The sequence below is a fragment of the Triticum dicoccoides genome, chromosome 2B (assembly GCF_002162155.2).
Source record: "Triticum dicoccoides isolate Atlit2015 ecotype Zavitan chromosome 2B, WEW_v2.0, whole genome shotgun sequence".
Lineage (NCBI taxonomy): Eukaryota > Viridiplantae > Streptophyta > Magnoliopsida > Poales > Poaceae > Triticum > Triticum dicoccoides.
The window spans coordinates 512,953,373-512,977,687 of NC_041383.1; the positions used below are offsets into that span (position 1 = coordinate 512,953,373).

General features: G+C 39.0%; 1 pseudogene; it reads left to right on the forward strand.

Moving 5' to 3' along the window:
* LOC119367929 overlaps positions 1-24,315 on the forward strand; it is a 171,737-nt pseudogene that overhangs the window by 70,503 nt on the left and 76,919 nt on the right.

The following is a 24,315-nucleotide window of genomic DNA, read 5'->3' on the forward strand; positions in this document are numbered from 1 at the left end:
GTATATATGGGCGAAAGAATTAGGTCAGGAGAGCTTTGAGGGGCCCATGAGGTAGGGGGCACGCCCTCGCCCTCGTGTCCGCCTCGTTGCGTCTCCGACTTCCTCTCCAAGTATCCTCGTTTGTTTCTCGTCCAAGAAAGATCACCGCGAAAGTTTTATTCCGTTTGGACTCCGTTTGGTATTCCTTTTCTACGAAACTCTAAAACAGGAAAAAAAACTGGGACTAGGCTCTAGGTTAAGAGGTTAGTCCCAAAAGTAATATAAAATAGCATATAAATGCATATAAAACATCCAAAACAGATAATATAATAGCATGGCACAATAAAAAATTATAGATACGTTGGAGACGTATCAAGCATCCCCAAGCTTAATTCCTGCTCATCCTCGAGTAGGTAAATGACAAAAACTGAATTTTTAATGTGGAATGCTACCTAACATATTTATCCATTTAATTCTCTTTATTGTGGCATGAATGTTCAGATCCGAAAGATTCAAAACAGAAGTTTAATATTGACATAAAAACAATAATACTTCAAGCATACTAACAAGGCAATTATGTCTTCTCAAAATAACATGGCCAAAGAAAGCTTATCCCTACAAAATCATATAGGTTGGCTATTGATACGTCCATTTTGCATCATGCTTTTATATCAATATTTATTGTATTATGGGCTATCATTACACTTTATATCTCAATAATTATGGCTATTCTCTCGTATTTTACAAGGTTTACCATGAAGAGGGGTAATGCCGGCAGCTGGAATTCTAGCAGGAAAAGGAGCAAACGTTGGAAACCTATTCTGCACAACTCCAAAAGTCCTGAAACTCCACGAAACCACTTTTTGGATTTCTTAAGAATTTATGAGCGAAAGAAATAGGCCAGGGGGCCCACACCCTGTCCAGGAGACAGGGGGGCACCCTCCTATAGGGTGATGAAGTCATGTACCTAGGGTAGGGTCATGAACCTAACCAAGGTACCCTCCCCAAGGACATCTCTTAGAGGAAGCTGTCTTCCAGTCGACCAAGAGGGATTCCACTCGACGGACTAGAAGACACTCGATGAACCTGAAGACACTCGACCATGAAGACTCACTCGATCATCAGGAGTTCAGGATCTATTCTGTATCCAAACGGTCTGTAATTAAGTAGTCTTAATGGTCATGATGGCACTTTATGTAGGGCGTTACCAGTAACGCCAGACCTTAATGTACTTTAACCCTCTGCTACGTGGGCTGGCTGGGGTCTTGGCGTCCTCTATATAAGCCACCCCCTCCACTGGTAGAAGGGTTCGCACCCCTGTACCTCTCACACACATAATCCAGTCGACCGCCTCCGGGCTCCGAAACGTAGGGCTATTACTTCCTCTGAGAAGGGCCTGAACTCGTAAAACACTCGTGTGTACAACTGCTCCATATCTAGGATCTTGCCTCTCCATACCCACCCCCCATTCTACTGTCAGACTTAGAACCACGACATAGGGCGTGCTCCCGTATCTCCTGGGCCCCCTGGTGGGCCTCCGACGTCCTTCTTCTGCTATATCATCACTTTTACCCTGAAAAAATCATGGGCAAGCTTACGAGACAAAACTCCGCCGCCATGAGGCAGAACCTTGGCGGAATTAATCTAGGGCTCTGGTGGAGCTGTTCTGCCGGGGACACTTCCCTCCGGGAGGGGGTCAATCTCCATCAACATCTTCACTAGCACCATCTCCTCTCAAACCCTAGTTCATCTCTTGTATCCAATCTTGTATCCAAAACCACAAATTGGTACCTGTGGGTTGCTAGTAGTGTTGATTACTCCTTGTAGTTGATACTTATTGGTTTACTTGGTGGAAGATCATATGCTCAGATCCTTAATGCATATTATTACACCTCTGATTATGAACATGATTATGCTTTGTGAGTAGTTACTTTAGTTCCTGAGGACATGGGTGAAGTCTTGCTATTAGTAGTCATGTGAATTTGGTATTCGTTTGATATTTTGATGAGATGTATGTTGTCTCTCCTCTAGTGGTGTTATGTGAACATCGACTACATGACACTTCACCATTATTTGGGCCTATAGGAAGGCATAGGGAAGTAATAAGTAGATGATGGGTTGCTAGAGTGACAGAAGCTTATACCCTAGTTTATGTGTTGCTTCGTTAGGGGTTCATATGGGCCCATATGTTTAATGATGTGGTTAGGTTTACCTTAATACTCCTTTTTGTAGTTGCGGACGCTTGCAATAGGGGTTAATCATAAGTGGGATGCTTGTCCAAGTTAGGGCAGTACCCATGTGCCGGTCCACCCACATATCAAATTATCAAAGTACCGAATGCGAATCATATGAGCGTGATGAAAACTAGCTTGACGATAATTCCCAATGTGTCCTCGGGAGATCCTTTATTATTATTAGAGTTTGTCCAGGCTTATCCTTTGCTACATAAAGGATTGGGCCACCTTGCTGCACCTTATTTACTTTGTTTACTTGTTACTCGTTACTATTTATCTTATCACAAAACTATCTATCACCTACTATTTCAGTGCTTGTAGAGAAAACCTTACTGAAAACCGCTTATCATTTCCTTCTGCTCCTCGTTGGGTTCGACACTCTTACTTATCGAAAGGACTACGATAGATCCCCTACACTTGTGGGTCATCAAGACTCTTTTCTGGCGTCGTTGCCGGGGAGGTCTTCGCTCAAGTCAAGACATACGAAGTACCCATCACAAACTCATCTTCCTCGCATTTACATTATTTGTCATTTGCCTCTCATTTTCCTCCCCCCCACTTCACCCTTGCCGTTTTATTCGCCCTCTCTTTCCCAATTTCCTCCTCTCTTTTCCACTTGCCTTTTTCCATTACCCGTGTGTTTGCTCGTTTACCTCGTCATCATGGCTAGTTCTCCTATCCTTATTATCTCTCCAGAACAAGAAATTCTCAATTTTAAGAAAAGGGAGGGAGAAAATTTAAAAGATGCTTGGTATAGAATTTGCAATGCCCAATATAAATCTCCTAGGAAGCTTTCCACTTCCGTTCTTCTCCGCAATTTTTATGTAGGCATTTCTCCTTGGAATAGATGTGTTCTTGATATTGCTACCGGAGGTGATTTCATGAGTAGCCATACGTTTGATGCTTATAGAGCTATGTTAGATTTATTTGGCTCACCACCTCTTTTGGTTAATGGAACTGTTTTAACTTTAGAACACGTTATGCAACGTCTTGATATTATTGAAAATAAAATTGTCACTGTTGAGTTGATTAAAAATCTGGATAAAAAGATTCATAATGTTATCATCCAATATGAATCTAGGGTTGGAGTTACCTTGAAAAATCTTAAGGCAAAAGAACCTATAGTTAATGAAAAAATAGATCTCGATTCTGCTAGAATTGGTAAACTTGAGGATATAATTACCAACTTAGGTTCAGCTTTTTCTCCCATGAAAAATACCCCAAAATCCATTACAAAAACCACCAAGCTCATCTATGTTCCTAAAAATAAAGGTGATACTTCTATTAAGGGAGAACCTCCTAAAGATTATAAGTGCTCTAATGAGGAATCAAGTGCCAAAGATGGCACTCGTTAGATCTATCTTCGCTTTTATGCCTAGCTAGGGGCGTTAAACGATAGCGCTAGTTGGGAGGCAACCCAATTTTCTTTATGTTCTTTGTTTTTGTTCCTGTTTAGTGTTAAATTTTGTTTCTACTTTCTATTTAGATGTGTTTTTATCTTTTAATTAGTGTTTGTGCAAAGTAGAACCTATAGGATAAACTATGATGATGGTTGATTTGATTCTGCTGAAAAACAGAAACTTTGCCTCACGAGAAAATATTCAATAAATCACAGAAATGTGCTTTTGCATTGATCGTTTTGCTGCTGATCAATAAACAAATTGTCCAGTACGTCCTATTTTGTTAGGATTTTTAGAGTTCCAGAAGTTTGTGTTAGTTACAGATTGCTACAGACTGTTCTGTTTTTGATAGATTCTGTTTTTCGTGTGTTGTTTGCTTATTTCAATGCATCTATGGCTAGTAATTCAGTCTATGAACCATAAAGAAGTTGGAATACAGTAGGTTTAACACCAAAATAAATAAAGAATGAGTTCATTGCAGTACCTTATGTGGTGGTTTGGTTTTTCTTTCACTAACGGAGCTTATAAAATTTCCTGTTGAGTTTTGTGTTGTGAAGTTTTCATGTTTTGGGTAAAGCTTTTATGGACTATGGAATAAAGAGTGGCAAGAGCCTAAGCTTGGGGATGCCCAAGGCACCCCAAGATATTCAAGAATAGCCAAAAGCCTAAGCTTGCGGATGCCCTGGGAAGGCATCCCCTCTTTCGTCTTTGTTCATTGGTAACTTTACTTGGAACTATATTTTTATTCACCACATGTTATGTGTTTTGCTTGGACCGTCATGTATTATATTAGTCTTTGCTTGTTAGTTTAGCACAATCATCCTTGCTGTAACACACCTTTTGGGAGAATCCTATTTTATTAGAATTTGCTAGAATGCTCTATGTGCTTCACTTATATCTTTTGAGCTTGATAGTTTTTGCTCTAGTGCTTCACTTATATCTTTTAGAGTGTGGTGGTGGATTAATTTTGAAGAAATTGCTAGTCTCTCAGGCTTCACTTATATTATTTTGAGAGTCTTTTATAACAGCATGGTATTTGCTATGGTTATAATTTGGTCCTAGAATGATGAGCATCCAAGTTGGGTATAATAAAAACTATCATAGAAAGTGAATTGGATGCTATGATCAATTTGATACTTGATAATTGTTTTGAGATAGGGAGGTAGTGATATTAAAGTCATGCTAGTTGGGTGATTATGAATTTAAAGAATGCTTGTGTTGAAGTTAGCAAGTCCCATAGCATGCACGTATGGTTAAAGTTATGTAACAAATTTGAAGCATGAATTGTACCTGGCTTGTGCATCCTTATGAGTGGCGGTCGGGGACGAGCGATGGTCTTTTCCTACCAATCTATCCCCCTAGGAGCATGCACGTAGTACTTGGTTTTTGATGACTTCTAAATTTTTTGTAATAAGTATATGAGTTCTTTTGACTAATGTTGAGTCCATCGATTATACGCACTTTTACCTTTCCACCATTGCTAGCCTCTTCGGTACCGTGCATTGCCCTTTCTCACCTTGAGAGTTGGTGCAAACTTCGCCAGTGCATCCAAACCCCGTGATATGATACGCTCTATCACACATAAACCTCCTTATATCTTCCTCAAAACAGCCACCATACCTACCTATTATGGCATTTCCATAGCCATCCCGAGATATATTGCCATGCAACTTTCCACCATTCCGTTTATCATCATCATGACATACATTACTTTTATCATATTGCCATTGCATGATCATGTAGTTGACATCGTATTTGTGGCAAAGCCACCATGCATTATTTTTTCATACATGTCACTCTTGATTCATTGCACCATCCCGGTACACCGCCGGAGGCATTCATATAGAGTCATATCTTGTTCTAGTTTCGAGTTGTAATTCATATGTTGTAATCAATAAAAGTGTGATGATCATCATTTTTAGAGCATTGCCCAAAGAAAAAAGAAGAAGAAAGGCCAAAAGAAAAAAAGAAAGGCCCAAAAAAAATAAAAAAAATAAAAAAAGAAAAAAAATAAGAAAAAAATAAAAAGGGCAATGCTACTATCTCTTTTTCACACTTGTGCTTCAAAGTAGCACCTTGTTCTTCATGTAGTGAGTCTCATAATTGTGCTTCAAAGTAGCACCATGTTTTTCATATAGTGAGTCTCATAAGTTATCTTTTTCATACTAGTGGGAAATTTTCAATATAGAACTTGGCTTTTATATTCCTACGATGGGCTTCCTCAAATGCCCTAGGTCTTCGTGAGCAAGCAAGTTGGATGCACACCCACTAGTTCTCTTTTGTTGAGCATTCATTTATAGCTCTAGTGCATCTGTTGCATGGCAATCCCTACTCCTCATGTTGACATCAATTAATGGGCATCTCCATAGCCCGTTGATTATCCTCGTCAATGTAAGACTTTCTCCTTTTTGTCTTCTCCACACAATCCCCATCATCATATTCTATTCCACCCATAGTGCTATATCCATGGCTCACACTCATGTATTGCGTGAAGGTTGAAAAAGTTTGAGATTATTTAAGTATGAAAGAATTGCTTGGCTTGTCATCGGGGGTATAGAAGTTGGGAACATCTTTGTGTGACGAAAATGAAGCATAGCCTAACTATATGATTTTTTAGGGATGAACTTTCTTTTGCCATGTTATTTTGAGAAGACATGATTACTTTGATTAGTATGCTTAAAGTGTTACTATTTCTTTTATAAATATGAACTTTTATTTTGAATCATTTGGATCTGAACATTCATGCCACAATAAAGAAAATTACATTGAGAATTATGCTAGGTAGCATTCCACATCAAAAATTCTCTTTTTATCATTTACCTACTCGGGGACGAGCAGGAATTAAGCTTGGGGATTCTTGATACGTCTCCAACGTATCTATAATTTTTGATTGTTCCATGCTATTATATTACTTGTTTTGGATGTTTATGGGCTTTATTTTATACATTATTATCATTTTTTGGGACTAACCTACTAATAGGAGGCCCAGCCCATATTGCTATTTTTTTGCCTATTCCAGTATTTCAAAGAAAAGGAATATCAAACGGAGTCCAAACGGAATGAAACCTTCGGGAACGTGATTTTTGGAACGAACAAGATCCGGAGAGCTTGGAGTACAAGTCAAGAAACAGCTGGAGCCTCCACGAGATAGGAGGGCGCCCCCCTGTAGGGCGCGCCCCCTGTCTCGTGGGACCCTCGGGCGTCCACCGATGTACCTCTTCCTCCTATATATACCTACGGACCCTGAAAACATCCAGGGGCACCACGAAACACAAATTCCACTACCGTAACCTTCTGTATCCGCGAGATCCCATCATGGAGCCTTTGCCGACACTCTGCCAGAGGGGGAATCGACCACGGAGGGCCTCTACATCAACATCCTTGCCCCTCCTATGAGTTGTGAGTAGTTTACCACAGACCTACGGGTCCATAGTTATTAGCTAGATGGCTTCTTCTCTCTTTTTGGATCTCAATACAATGTTGTCCCCCTCTCTTGTGGAGATCTATTCGATGTAATCTCTTTTTGCGGTGTGTTTGTGGAGATCCGATGAATTGTGAGTTTATAATCAGTTTTATCTATGGATATTAATTGAATCTTCTCTGAATTCTTTTATGTATGATTGAGTTATCTTTGCAAGTCTCTTCGAATTATCAGTTTGGTTTGGCCTACTAGATTGATCTTTCTTGCCATGGGAGAAGTGCTTAGCTTTGGGTTCAATCTTGCGGTGTTATTACCCAGTGACAGAAAGGGTTGCAAGACAAGTATTGTATTGTTGCCATCGAGGATAAAAAGATGGGGTTTATATCATATTGCATGAGTTTATCCCTCTACATCATATCATCTTGCTTAATGCGTTGCTCTGTTCTTATGAACTTAATACTCTAGATGCATGTTGGATAGCGGTCGATGTGTGGAGTAATAGTAGTAGATGCAGGCAGGAGTCGGTCTACTTGTTATGGATCTGATGCCTATATACATGATCATGCCTAGATAACGACATAATTATTCGCTTTTCTATCAATTGCTCGACAGTAATTTGTTCACCCACCGTAATACTTATGCTCTCAAGAGAAGCCTCTAGTGAAACCTATGGCCCCTGGGTCTACCTCTTATCATATTTGATTTCAATCTACTTTTATTTGCATCTTTACTTTCTTGCATCTATATCATAAAATACCAAAAATATATTTATCTTATCATACTATCTCTATCAGATCTCATTTTCGCAAGTGGCCGTGAAGGGATTGACAACCCCTTTATTGCGTTGGTTGCGAGTTCTCAATTTGTTTGTGTAGGCGCGTTGGACTTTTGAGGAGCCTCCTACTGGATTGATACCTTGGTTCTCAAAAACTGAGGGAAATACTTACGCTACACTTGCTGCATCACCCTCTCCTCTTCGGGGAAAACCAACGCTAGCTCAAGACGTAGCAAAAAGGATTTCTGGCTCCGTTGCCGGGGAGTGTAGCGCTTTTGGTGAGTGGAACTTGGTAAGGAAACGTTTATTTAGTGTGCTGAACTTGTTTGTTACTTGTCACTATGGAAACTAATCCTTTGAGGGGCTTGTTTGAGGTATCTTCACCCCAACCAGAAGAGCAAAGAGATGCTCCTCAACCTACTGAACCTTATGAAAATATTCACTTTGAGATTCCTTCGGGTATGATAGAAAAACTGCTAGCTAATCCTTTTGCAGGAGACGGAACTTTGCATCCCGACTTACACCTTATCTTTGTGGATGAAGTTTGTGGATTATTTAAGCTTGCAGGTATCCCCGATGATGTTGTTAAAAGGAAGGTCTTCCCTTTATCTTTGAAGGGAGATGCAATGACATGGTATAGGCTATGTGATGATACAAGATTTTGGAATTATAAGCGACTGAAGTTGGAATTTCACCAGAAGTTCTACCCTATGCATCTTGTTCATCGTGATCATAATTACATATATAATTTCTGGCCTCGCGAAGGAGAAAGCATTGCTCAAGCTTGGGGGAGGCTTAAATCCATGTTATATTCATGCCCCAATCATGAGCTCTCTCGGGAAATGATTATTAAGAATTTTTAAGCTCAGCTTTCTCTTGATAATCGCAATCTGCTCGATACTTCCTGTGATGGTTCCTATATGCTGAGGACTATTGATTTCTAATGAGACTTATTGGAAAGAATTAAATGCAACTCTGAAGATTGGGGTTCCGACGATGGTAAGGAATCAGGTATGACACCTAAGTTCGATTGTGTTAAATCTTTTATGGATACCGATGCTTTCCGTGGATTTAGCTCTAAGTATGGACTTGACTCTGAGATAGTAGCTACTTTTTGTGAAACTTTTGCTACTCACATTGATCTCCCTAAAGAGAAGTGGTTTAAATATAATCCTCCTGTTGAAGTGAAAGTAGTTGCACCTATTACAGTCGAAGAAAAGACTATTACATATAGTGATCCTATTATTCCTACTGCTTATGTCGAAAAACCTCCTTTTCCTGTTAGGATAAAAGATCATGTTAAAGCTTCGACTGTTGTTCGTAAGAGTAATACTAGGACTTATACACCTCCTGAGCAAATTAATGTTGAACCCAGTATTGCTATGATTAAAGATCTCTTGGATGAAGACTTAGATGGGCATGTTATTTCTTTCGTGGGTGAAACTGCTAATATTGCTAGACCCGATACTAAGACACGTAGACCTGTTGTAGGCACGCCTGTTATTTCTGTTAAAATAGGAGATCATTGTTATCATGGCTTATGTGATATGGGTGCTAGTGCTAATGCGATACCTTATGATCTTTATAAAGAAATTATGCACGATATTGCACCTGTTGAATTAGAAGACATTGATGTTACTATTAAGCTTGCTAATAGGGACACCATTAAACCTATTGGGATTGTTAGAGATGTTGAAGTCTTGTGTGGAAAGATTAAATACCCTGCTGATTTCCTTGTTCTTGCTTCCCCATAAGATAATTTTTGTCCCATTATTTTAGGTAGACCCTTTTTGAATACTACTAGTGCTAAGATTAATTGTGAAAGGAATATTGTCACTGTTGGCATAGATGGTATGTCTCATGAGTTTAATTTTGCTAAGTTTAGTAGACAACCTCGTGAAAGGGAACCACCTAGTAAGGATGAAATTATTGGTCTTGCTTCCATTGCTGTTCCCCCAACTGATCCGTTAGAACAATATTTGTTAGACCATGAAAATGACATGTTTATGAAGGAAAGGGAAGAAATAGATGAAGTGTTCCTTAAACAAGAACCTATGCTAAAACATGACCTTCCCATTGAAATTCTTAGGGATCCCCCTCCTCCCAAGGGTGATCCCGTGTTTGAACTCAAACCCTTACCTGATAATCTCAAGTATGCTTATCTTGACAAAAAAGAAATATATCCTGTTATTATTAGTGCTAACCTTTCAGAGAAAGAAGAAGAAAGATTATTGAAAACTCTGAAGAAGCACTGGGCTTCTATTGGATATACTCTGGATGATCTTAAGGGCATTAGTCCCACATTATGTCAGCACAAAATTTCAGTGGAGAAAGATGCCAAACCAGTTAGAGATCTTCAAAGATGATTAAACCCCAAAATGAAGGAAGTGGTAAGAAAGGAGATTCTAAAACTCCTTGAGGCAGGTATTATTTATCCCGTTGCTGATAGTGAATGGGTAAGCCCTATCCATTGTGTCCCTAAAAAGGGAGGTATTACCGTTGTTCCTAATGATAAAGATGAATTGATCCCACAAAGAATTATTACAGGCTATAGGATGGTAATTGATTTCCGTAAGTTAAATAAAGCTACTAAGAAAGATCATTACCCCTTACCTTTTATTGATCAAATGCTAGAAAGGCTATCCAAACACACACATTTTTGCTTTCTAGATGGTTATTCTAGCTTCTCTCAAATACCTGTGTCCGCGCGGGATCAATCTAAAACTACTTTTACTTGCCCTTTTGGTACTTTTGCTTATAGACGTATGCCTTTTGGTTTATGTAATGCACCTGCTACCTTTCAAAGATGCATGATGGCTATATTTTCTGATTTTGGTGAAAAGATTTGTGAGGTATTCATGGATGACTTCTCCGTCTATGGATCCTCTTTTGATGATTGTTTGAGCAACCTTGATCGAGTTTTGCCGAGATGCGAAGACACTAGTCTTGTCCTGAATTGGGAAAAGTGTCACTTTATGGTTAATGAAGGCATTGTCTTGGGGCACAAGATCTCCGAGAGAGGTATTGAAGTTGATAAAGCCAAAGTTGATGCTATTGAAAAAATTCCATGTCCCAAGGACATAAAAGGTATAAGAAGTTTTCTTGGTCATGCCGGTTTTTATAGGAGGTTCATTAAGGACTTTTGTAAAATCTCTAGGCCTCTGACTAATTTATTGCAAAAAGATATTCCTTTTGTCTTTGATGATGATTGTGTAGAAGCATTTGAAACACTTAAGAAAGCTTTGATCACTGCACCTATTGTTCAGCCACCTGATTGGAACTTACCTTTTGAAATTATGTGCGATGCTAGTGATTATGCTGTAGGTGCTGTTTTAGGGCAAAGAGTCGATAAGAAATTGAATGTTATCCAGTATGCTAGTAAGACTCTTGATACTGCCCAAAGAAATTATGCTACTACTGAAAAAGAGTTCTTAGCAGTTGTGTTTACATGTGATAAGTTTAGACCTTATATTGTTGATTCCAAAGTTACTATTCACACTGATCATGCTGCTATTAAATATCTCATGAAAAAGAAAGATGCTAAGCCTAGACTCATTAGATGGGTTCTCTTGCTCCAAGAATTTGACTTGCATATTATTGATAGAAAGGGAGCTGAGAACCTAGTTGCAGATAACTTATCTAGGTTAGAGAATGTTCTTGATGACCCACTACCTATTAATGATAGTTTTCCTGATGAACAATTAGCGGTTGTCAATGCTTCTCGTACTGCTCCTTGGTATGCTGATTATGCTAATTACATTGTTGCTAAATATATACCGCGCAGTTTCACATACCAGCAAAAGAAAAAGTTCTTTTATGATTTAAGACATTACTTCTAGGATGATCCGCACCTTTATAAAGAAGGAGTAGATGGTATTATTAGACGTTGTGTGCCTGAGCATGAACAGGAACAAATCCTACGCAAGTGTCACTCTGAATCTTATGGAGGAAACCACGCGGGAGATAGAACTGCGCACAAGGTATGACAATATGGTTTTTATTGGCCTACTCTCTTCAAAGATGCTCGTAAGTTTGTCTTATCTTGTGATGAATGTCAAAGAATAGGTAACATTAGCAGATGTCAAGAAATGCCTATGAATTACTCTCTTGTTATTGAACCGTTTGATGTTTGGGGCTTTGATTATATGGGACCTTTTCCTGCCTCCAATGGTTATACACATATTTTAGTTGCTGTTGATTACGTTACTAAGTGGGTAGAAGCTATTCCAACTAGTAGTGCTGATCATAACACTTCTATTAAAATGCTTAAAGAAGTTATTTTTCCGAGGTTTGGAGTCCCTAGATATCTTATGACTGATGGTGGTTCACACTTTATTCATGGTGCTTTCCGTAAGATGCTTGCTAAGTATGATGTCAATCATAGAATTGCATCTCCTTATCACCCACAGTCTAGTGGTAAAGTAGAGTTGAGCAATAGAGAGCTCAAATTAATTTTGCAAAAGACTGTGAATAGATCTAGAAAGAATTGGTCCAAAAAACTTGATGATGCATTATGGGCCTATAGAACTGCATACAAAAATCCTATAGGTATGTCTCCATATAAGATGGTTTATGGAAAAGCATGTCATTTACCTCTTGAACCTGAACATAAAGCATATTGGGCTATTAAAGAGCTCAATTATGACTTCAAACTTGCCGGTGAGAAGAGGTTGTTTGATATAGCTTAATTGACGAATGGAGAACCCAAGCTTATGAGAATGCCAAGCTCTTCAAAGAAAAAGTCAAACGCTAGCATGATAAGTGGATACAAAAGCGTGAGTATAACGTAGGAGATTATGTGTTATTATTCAACTCTCGTTTAAGATTTTTTACAGGAAAACTTCTCTCAAAATGGGAAGGTCCCTACGTTATCGAGGAGGTCTATCGTTCCGGTGCTATAAAAATTAACAACTTTGAAGGCACAAATCCGAGGGTGGTTAATGGTCAAAGAATTAAACATTATATTTTAGGTAATCCTATCAATGTTGAAACAAATATTATTGAAACCATAACCCCAGAGGAATACATAAGAGACACTTTCCAGAATGTTCCAGACTCCGAAAAGGCATAGGTACGTGGTACGGTAAGTATACTGACTCCAAAACAACTCTAATGTCATTTTTTATCAGTTTTGGATTATTTAAGAATTTTAGGAAGAAAGAAGTAGTCCGAAAGGGACACGAGGCTCCCACGAGAGAGGAGGGTGCCCCCCTGTAGGGCGGGCCCCCTGTCACGTGGGCACCTCATCATGTGCCTCCTGGACCCCATTTTCTTGTATGTTACGTATTTTGGTCGGCAAAAATTTATTATATATACTCCCGAAGGTTTTGACCATCGTATCACGAAAATATCTTCTGTTTTCGTTTCGAGCTGTTCCTGTTGTAGATTTAGAGCACCATGACTTCTCCCTCCTACAGCAACGAAGACAAGGATGCCTGGCTATTGAAGATAGAGTTGAAAAGAGAGGAACCAGAAGAGATCAACAAGGATGAAGGGATCAAGAAGGCCATGGAGGTTCAAGCTCTGGTGGTGAAAGAAGAAGACATCCCTCACCCTTTACCTAACCTTTTCACTCCAACAGAGATTGAAGCTTTCAAAATGATTGAGTTAGCCCGCATACAAAACAAGTATCTTACACAGGAGAATATTTTGTTGAAGGATCATATTGCTGGGCTCAAGGGCATTATCCGCAAGTTGGAGGAGCTTTTACACTCAATGTGCGATTATCCACTATCATCATCACCACCTCCATCACCTCCGAAGAAATAATTACATGGGTATGGGCACTCCCCTTGGCAACCGCCAAGCTTGGGGGAGGTGCCCCGGTATCGTATCACCATCACACTCCTATCTTTACTGCTTTATTTAGTTCGATCCTTTTAGTAGTATCTTGATCTAGTAGATTGAAGTTTTGATATCAAGTAGTTTTGAGTTTTGCTTTGTGATCTCTTTATGTAAGCGAGTCCGTGTGCTATCTATAATAAAGATTAGTGTTGAGTCAAGGGCTTTGCTATGTTGCTATGATCTTGAGAAAGTAGAAAGAACAATAGAGTTCATATTGATCTTATGGACAGTGATAACTTCACACATAGAAAGTATGAGGCATAAAAATTGTTGAGAGTTGATGAACGTAGCCTTAGTCACCGTTGCAATTAATAGGAAGTGATAAGGAAAGAGGGGTTCACATATAGATATATTATCTTGGAAATCTTTTATGATTGTGAAGCACTCATTAAGTATGACATGCTAAAAGAGTTGATGTTGGAAAAGGAAGACAACATAATGGTTTATGTTTTCCGACATCTCAGTTAAAGTATGTTGTCATTGACCTTCCAAACATATTGAGCTTGCCTTTCCCCTTCTTGCTAGCCAAAATTCCTTGCACCAAGTAGAGATACTACTTGTGCTTCCAAATATCCTCAAACCCAGTTTTGCCATGAGAGTCCACCATACCTACCTATGGATTGAGTAAGATCCTTCAAGTAAGTTGTCATCGGTGCAAGCAACAAAAATTGCTCTCTAAATATGTATGACTTATTAGTGCAGAGAAAATAAGCTTTGTACGAAGTTGTTGTGGAAGTAATAAAAGCGACGGACTGCATAATAAAGGTCCACATACAAGGGGAAATATAAAGTGACGTTCTTTTGCATTAAGATTTCGTGCATCAACCCTAAACGCGCATGACAACCTCTGCTTCCCTCTGCGAAGGGCCTATCTTTTACTTTATGTTTTTACTTTATGCTTGAGTCAAGGTGATCCTCACCTTCCCACTTTATCATTTTATCCTTTGGCAAGCTCCTCATGTTTGAAAGATCATGATACATATATCCAATTGGATGTAAGTTGGCATAGGCTATTATTGTTGACATCACCTAAAGGTGAATACGTTGGGAGGCAACACAATAAGCCCCTGTCTTTCTCAGTGTCCGGCTGAAACTCTATAATCACAAGTATTGAGTGAGTGTTAACAATTATAGGAGACTACGAGATAGTTGAGTATGTGAGCTTGCTGAAAAGCACTGTTATTGACTCTTTTTGATGTTACGATAAATTGCAATTGCTTCAATGACTGAGATTATAGTATGTTAGTTCCCAATGAAGTTTATGAACCATACTTGACATTGTGAATTGCTTATTACTTGAGCATAAGAAATCATATGACAAAATCTATATATGTTGCTGTTATTAGAATGATCATGATGCCCTCATGTCCATATTTTATTTTTATCGACACCTCTATCTCTAAACATGTGGACATATTTCTCGATCTCGGTTTCCGCTTGAGGACAAGCGAGGTCTAAGCTTGGGGGAGTTGATACGTCCATTTTGCATCATGCTTTTATATCAATATTTATTGCATTATGGGTTGTCATTACACTTTATATCTCAATATTTATGGCTATTCTCTCTTATTTTACAAGGTTTACCATGAAGAGGGGGAATGCCGGCAGCTAGAATTCTGGTTGGAAAAGGAGCAAACGTTGGAAACCTATTCTACAAAACTCCAAAAGTCCTGAAACTCCACGAAACCACTTTTTGGATTTATTAAGAATTTATGAGCAAAAGAAATAGGCCAGGGGCCCACACCCTATTCAGGAGACAGGGGGGCGCGCCCTATCTCCTGGGACCCCTAGTGGGCCTCCGGCGTCCTTCTTCTGCTATATCATCACTTTTACCCTGAAAAAAATTGTGGGCAAGCTTACGGGATGAAACTCCGCCGCCACGAGGCGGAACCTTGGCGGAATTAATCTAGCGCTCTGGGGGAGCTGTTCTGCCGGGGACACTTCCCTCCAGGAGGGGGTCAATCTCCACCAACATCTTCACCAGCACCATCTCCTCTCAAACCCTAGTTCATCTCTTGTATCCAATCTTGTATCCAAAACCACAAATTGGTACCTGTGGGTTGCTAGTAGTGTTGATTACTCCTTGTAGTTGATACTTATTGGTTTACTTGGTGGAAGATCATCTGTTCAGATCCTTAATGCATATTATTACACCTATGATTATGAACATGATTATTCTTTGTGAGTAGTTACTTTAGTTCCTGAGGACATGGGTGAAGTCTTGCTATTAGTAGTCATGTGAATTTGGTATTCATTTGATATTTTGATGAGATGTATGTTGTCTCTCCTCTAGTGGTGTTATGTGAACGTCGACTACATGACACTTCACCATTATTTGGGCCTAGAGGAAGGCATAGGGAAGTAATAAGTAGATGATGGATTGCTAGAGTGCAGTAGCTTAAACCCTAGTTTATGCGTTGCTTCGTTAGGGGTTCATATGGGCCCATATGTTTAATGCCGTGGTTAGGTTTACCTTAATACTCCTTTTTGTAGTTGCGGACGCTTGCAATAGGGGTTAATCATAAGTGGGATGCTTGTCCAAGTTAGGGCAGTACCCAAGTGCCGTCCACCCACATATCAAATTATCAAAGTACCGAACGCGAATCATATGAGCGTGATGAAAACTAGCTTGGCGATAATTCCCAATGTGTCCTCGGGAGCTATTTTATTATTATTAGAGTTTGTCCAGGCTTGTCCTTTGCTACATAAAGGATTGGGCCACCTTGCTGCACCTTATTTACTTTGTTTACTTGTTACTCGTTACTATTTATCTTATCACAAAACTATCTATCACCTACCATTTCAGTGCTTGCAGAGAAAACCTTACTGAAAACCGCTTATCATTTCCTTCTGCTCCTCGTTGGGTTCGACACTCTTACTTATCGAAAGGACTATGATAGATCCCCTACACTTGTGGGTCATCAGCTATGCTCCATCTTCATCACACAAAATACTCAAATCATGCACAACCCCGATGACAAGCCAAGCAATTGTTTCATACTTTGATGTTCTCAAACCTTTTCAACTTCCATGCAATACATGAGCATCATCCATGGATATAACACTATGGTGGAAGAGAATATGATGGTTGTGGAGAAGACAAAAAGAGGGAGATAGTCTCACATCAAGTAGGCGTATCGACGGGCTACGGAGATGCCCATCAATAGATATCAATGTGAGTGAGTAGGGATTGCCATGCAACAGATGCATTAGAGCTATAAGTGTATGGAAGCTCAAAAAGAAACTAAGTGGGTGTGCATCCAACTTGCTTGCTCATGAAGACCTAGGGCATTCGAGGAAGCCTATCGTTGGAATATACAAGCCAAGTTCTATAATGAAAAAATTCCCACTAGTATATGAGAGTGACAAAATAAGAGACTCTCTATCCTTAAGATCATGGTGCTACTTTGAAGCACAAGTGTGGAAAAAGGATAGTAACATTGACCCTTCTCTCTTTTTCTCTCATTTTTCTTGTTTGGCCTTTCTATTTTTATGGCCTCTTATTTTATTTCCGCACATGGGACAATGCTCTATGCTTAGAACAAAATATGACTCTATGTGAATGCGTCCGGCGGTGTACCGGATGTGCAATGAATCAAGAGTGACATGTATGAAAGAATTATGAAAGGTTGCTTTGCCACAAATACTATGTCAGCTACATGATCATGCAAAGCAATATGACAATGATGAAGCATGTCATAATAAACAGAACAATGGAAAGTTGCATGGAAATATATCTCAGAATGGCTATGGAAATACCATAATAGGTAGGTATGGTGGCTGTTTTGAGGAAGGTATATGCTGGGTGTATGGTACCAGAGAAAGTTGCGCGGCACAAGAGAGGCTAGCAATGGTGGAAGGGTGAGGGTGCATATAATCCATGGACTCAACATTACTCAAAATGAACTCACATACTTATTGAAAAAATCTATTAGGCATCGAACTAAGTACTATGCACATGCTCCTAGGGGGATAGATTGGTAGGAAAAGACCATCGCTCGTCCCCGACTGCCACTCATCAAGAAGACAATCAAAAAATAAATCATTCTCTGACTTCATCACATAACAGTGCACCATATCTGCATGCTACGGGAATCACAAACTTTAGCACAAATATCTCTCAAATTCTCAACTACTCATTAGCATGACTCTAATATCACCATCTTCATATCTCAAAACAATCATAAAGAATCAAACTTCTCATAGTATTCAATTGACTTTTTATGAAAGCTTTTATTATATCCCTCTTGGATGCCTATCATATTAGGACTAAATTTATAACCAAAGAAAATTACCATGTTGTTCTAAAAGACTCTCAAAATAATATAAGTGGAGCATGAGAGTTCATAAATTTCTATAAAAAAGGCCATCGCTGTGCTCTAAAAACATATAAGTGAAGCACTAGAGCAATATTGCCTAGCTCAAAAGATATAAGTGAAGCACATAGAGTATTCTAATAAATCACGATTCATGCGTGTCTCTCCCAAAAGGTGTGTACAACAAGGATGATTGTGGTAAACTAAAAATCAAATACTCAAATCATACGAGACGCTCCATGCAAAACACATATCATTTGGTGAATAAAAATATAGCCTTAAGTAAAGTTTTTGATAGACGAAGCCGAAAGAGGGGATGCCTTCTGGGGCATCCCCAAGCTTAGGGTTTTGGTTGTCCTTGAATATTACCTTTGTGTGCCTTGTCCATCCCCAATCTTAGGCTCTTGCTACTCCTTATTCCATAGTCCATCAAATCCTTACCCAAAACATGCAAACTTCACAACACAAAACTCAACAGAAAATCTCATGAGCGCCGTTAGTATAAGAAAATAAATCACCACTTTAAGGTACTATTACAAACTCATTCTTTATTTTCATTGGTGTAATATCTACTGTATTCCAACTTCTCAATGGTTCATATCCCCCGATACTACCCACAGATTCATCAAAATAGGCAAACAACACATAGAAAACAAAATCTGTCAAAAACAGAACAATCTGTAGTAATATGTAACTCTCGAATACTTCTGTAACTCCAAAAATTCTAAAAATTTAGGAGGACCAGTGAAATTTGTGCACCAATCCAGAGCAAAAAGAATCAGATCAAAAGCACGTTTCAATAAAATTCTAGAAATTATTTACTGGATGCAAAAGTCTCCGTTTTCAGCAGGATCAACACACCTATCACCGTAAGCTATCCTAAAGGTTTAACTTGGCACAAACACTAACTAAAACATAAAACTACATCTCCTGAGGCTAGATGAATTATTTATTGCTAAACAGGAACAAAAAAGTAAAGAACAAAAAATAAAATTGGGTTGCCTCCCAACAAGCGCTGTTGTTTAACGCCCATAGCTAGGCAATACGAATAGATCTAGGTATTGTCATCTTAGGTACGTAATCCATAAGTGGCTCTCATAATAGATTCATATGGCAATTTAATATTTTTCCTATGAAAGTGTTCCATGCCTTTCCTTAATGGAAATTGGAATCTAATGTTTCCTTCTTTCATATCAATAATTGCACCAATTGTTCTAAGGAAAGGTCTACCAAGAATAATAGGACATGTAGGATTGCAATCTATATCAATAACAATGAAATCTACGGGCACATAATTCCTATTTGAAACAATATGGATATAATTAATCCTTCCCATAGGTTTCTTTATGTTGGAATCCGCAACATGCAAATTTAAAGAACAATCATCAAATTCGTGGAAACTTAACACATCACACAAAATTTTCGGAATCGTGGAAACGCTAGCACCCAAATCACACAAAGCATGGCACTCATAATCTTTAATTTTAATCTTAATAGTAGGTTCCCACTTGCTATAAAGTTTTCGAGGGATAGAAACTTCCAATTCAAGCTTTTCTTCAAAAGATTGCATCATAGCGTCAACGATATGTTTAGTAAAAGCTTTGTTTTGAGAATTCAACATAGATTGCAACAAGGAAATACAACCTATTAAAGAACAATTATCATAATTAAATTCCTTGAAATCCAAAAGAGTGGGTTCATTGCTACTTAAAGTCTTGACCTCTCCAATCCCACTTTTATCAATTTTTGCATCTAGATCTATAAACTCTGAATCATTGGGACCCCTTTTAACTAAAGTTGACTCAACTCTAGTCCCATATTTATCAAGATTAATATTGGAAATCAAAGATTCAATAGGGGTCACATCAATCACTTCTAGATCTTTATCATTATTATTATGAAAACTAGAAGAACACGCTTTTACAAACCAATCTTTTTTAGCACGCATTTGAGCGGTCCTTTCTTTGCACTCATCAATGGAAATTCTCATGCATGGCTTTGAGAGACTCACTGATATCATGCTTAGGTGGAATATATCTAAGTTTCAAAGTATCAACATCAATAGAAATTCTATCCAAGTTCCTAGCCAAATCATCAATCTTGAGAAATTTTTCTTCAATCAAAGTATTTAAATTCTTTTGCGAACTCATAAATTCTTTAACACTATTCTAAAAATCAGAGGGCATCTTATTAAAATTTCCATAAGAAGTTTTGTAGGAATTACCATAATTATTAGAGGGATTACTAGGAAATGGCCTAGGATTAAAATTGCCTCTAAACGCGTTATTACCAAAATTGTTCCTACCCAAAAAATTCACATCCATAGATTCATCATTATTCTCAATCAAAGTGGAAAAAGGAATATAATTAGGATTAGAAGAATCACTCTTATCAGCAAATAATTTCATGAGTTCATCCATCTTTCCACTCAAAACAGTAATCTCTTCAATTGCATGCACCTTTTTACTAGTGGATCTTTCGGTGTGCCATTGAGAATAATTAACCATGATATTATCTAGGAGCTTAGTAGCCTCTCCTAAATTAATTTCCATAAAAGTGCCCCCCCCACAGCCGAATCTAAAAGATTTTTAGAAGCACAATTCAATCCAGCATAATTTTTTTGTATAATCATCCACAAATTCAAACCATGTGTAGGGCAATTTCGTATCATCAATTTCATCCTCTCCCAAGATTGTGCAACATGCTCATGATCAAGTTGCTTAAAATTCATAATATCGTTCCTAAGGGAGATGATCTTAGCGGGAGGAAAATACTTAGAGATGAAAGCATCTTTACACTTATTCCACGAATCAATGGTTTTTTTAGGCAAAGACGAAAACCAAGTTTTAGCATGATCTCTAAGTGAAAACGGAAATAGCTTCAATTTAACAATATCATTATCCACATCTTTGTTCTTTTGCATATCACACAAATCAAAAAAATTGTTTAGATGGGATGCGACATCTTCACTAGGAAGGCCAGAAAATTGATCTTTCATAACAAGATTCAGCAAAGCGGCATTAATTTCACAAGATTCAGCATTAGTAGTGGGATCAATCGGAGTACTAATAAAATCATTATTGTTGGTGTTGGAGAAGTCACACAATTTAGTACTATCTTGAGCCATCATGACAAATCAAGCAATCCAACATACAAGCACACAAGAAGCAAGCGAAGAAAGACGAACGGAAGAGGGGCGAAGAAAAGGAAAATCTTATCGAAAATCTTTTTAGAGGTGGGGAGATCAAAATGAGAGGCGAATGGAGAATAATGTAATGCAAGAGAGAAGAGTTTATGACGGGTACTTGGTATGGCTTGAGTTGGTGTAGATCTCCCCGGGAACGGTGCCAGAAATTGGCAAGTTGACAGGAGACAAATCTTAAATTGACTTGGCATAAATCTCCCCAGCAACGGCACCAGAAATTCTTCCTGCTACCTCTTGAGCTTGCGTTGGTTTTTTCCCTTGAAGAGGAAAGGGTGATGCAGCAAAGTAGAGTTAGTATTTCCCTTAGTTTGAGAACCAAGGTATCAAACCAGTAGGAGATGACACACAAGTTACCAGATACCTGCATAAACAATCAACAACTTGCACCCAACGCGATAAAGGGGTTGTCAATCCCTTCATAGTTAGTTGCAAAAGTGAGATCTGATAGAGATAAATAAACGGTAAAGTAAATATTTTTGGTATTTTTTTAGTTTATAGATCGAAAAGTAAAAGATTGCAAAATAGTAGATCGGAAACTAGTATGATGGAAAATATAACTTATATGATGGAAAAGAGCCCCAGGGGCCATAGGTTTCACTAGTGGCTTCTCTCAAGATAGCAAATAATATGGTGGGTGAAATAATTATTGCCGAGCAATTGATAGAAGAGAGCATAATTAAGACGATATCTAAGGCAATGATCATGAACATAGGCATCACGTCTATGTCAAGTAGACCGAAATGATTCTGCATCTACTACTATTACTCCACACATTGACCCTATCCAGCATGCATCTAGAGTATTAAGTTCGTAAAGAACGTTAATAAGGCATTAAGTAAGATGCCATGATGTAGAGGAATTAACTCAAGAAATATGATGAAAACCCCATGTTTTTATCCTCGATGGCAACAATACAATACATGCGTTGCTGTCCCTACTGTCACTGGGAAAGGACACCGCAAGATTGAACCCAAAGCTAAGTACTTCTACCATTGCAAGAAAAACGAATCTAGTAGGCCAAACTAAACCGATAATTTGAAGAGACTTGCAAATATATCAAATCATGCATATAAGAATTCAGAGAAGACTCATATAATATTCATAGGTAATCTGATGATAAATCCACAATTCCTCAGATCTCGGCAAACACACCGCAAAAGAATATTACATTGAATAGTTCTCCAGGAACATCGAGAAGAACATGGTATTGAGAATCAAAGAGAGAGAAGAAGCCATCTAGCTACTAGCTATGGACTCGTAGATCCGTGGTAAACTACTCGCACTTCATCGGAAGAGCAATGGTGTTGATGTAGAAGCCCTCCGTGATTGAATCCCCCTCCGACAAGACGCCGGAAAAGGCCCCTAGATGGGATCTCCTGGGTACAGAAGGTTGCGGTGGTGGAAAAGTGTTTTCGTGGCTTTCCCTGATGGTTTTGGGGTATAAGAGTATATATGGGCGAAAGAATTAGGTCAGGAGAGCTCCAAGGGGCCCACGAGGTAGGGGCGTGCCCTACCCCCCTGGGCGCGCCCTCCACCCTCGTGGTCGCCTTGTTGCATCTTCGAATTCATATCCAAGTCTTCTGGTTTGCTTCTAGTCCAAAAAAGATCACCGCGCAAATTTTATTCCGTTTGGTATTCCTTTTCTGCGAACTCTAAAGCATGCAAAAAACAGAAACTGGCACTGGGCTCTAGGTTAATAGGTTAGTCCTAGAAATAATATAAAATAGCATATAACACATCTAAAACAGATAATATAATAGCATGGAACAATAAAAAAATTATAGATACGTTGGAGACATGTTAGATTATTAGCAAAAATCATTTGTACAGAAAAAACAATTAATCACTAACCCTATACGGATACCATTCAAACAATCAATACACTACATGCATCTAATGGATCTGAATTACTCTAATTTCGTGGACTGAGAGAACATAACCCTAAGATTCGTGTTCCAAAAAAGTGTGAGGGGGTGGGGGAGAGTAACTTGAGAAAACACATGATATGTTTGCCGCACAAATGGGTATAGATGACTAACCAGTTTTCCGCCGGAGTCGGAGTCGTTGCCGGAGTTGTTGTGGACCTCCGGCTCCGGCTGGTGGGGGGCACGATGATGCCGACGAAGTCAAGCTCGTGCTGCTGCCCACGCGAGATCTTGTCAGCGGCAACGACATCCTCTATGGCCAGCTTCACTTGTTGCGCGAGTGCTTCACCAGCCCCGGCGTTGCCACTCCATCCGATGGTGCGCTTTAGACGGCGGTGATCACTATGGACCGGGGGTGCGGCCATCTATTATGAATAGCGGCTCGGGCGCGCCATTAATGTGGAGCAGTGGGAGCGAGGCGGGCGGAGGTCAAAGGCTGTTTTGCCTCTCGGTGAGCCTGCGCAGCGGACTTTTGGCATACCTACCATCGTTTCACACAGCTACTCGCATGCCTCCGAGTGACACTGCGCAGCAAAAATGCCTCTCGTCAATTCGCACACCTCCATGCATGCCTCACGGTCTGCCTACATGGCGGAGTGCTCGCATGCATCCCGTCAACTCACGCCTGCTTTCATGGCACACGGGGCGCGTGGCGGGACGTATATTGTTTTTCTTTTTTGATGATTAATTATACCGCTTTATTGCTTAACCGAAGCATGGCATGTATACATTGTTGGTCTAACACACACGGTCCGAATAAATAATCCGTATGCAATATTGGTTGCCAATTATTAACAATCTCCCATTTGTAAGAAGATTATATCAAAACTTATCTCAAATTTGATGAAAAATACAATATCACAGTCTACTGGTGTCCATATGACACCACGATAAGTTTCATGAATTTCATCTAAATTTTGGGTTTACTAAATTTTAAAAATCAAGATTCTCAATGTTTTGAAATTTCTTGCACGGGGAAACATGCACCCAAGGACACACATATATGATTTTGCAATCCATTTTGGCACACCTGTAGCTCAAATTTGATGTTTGCACATTACATCCATAGGAAATCAATCAATATATAAAAATGGTTGAATGATATCTGTTTTTTTAATTTTAACACGACACTCCTTTGTTCACATGTTCACTGTAGAAAAAGTTTGACATGTCTCAGAGTGGCGGTGGTGGTGCGGGATCTGTATGTCTGTGTTTG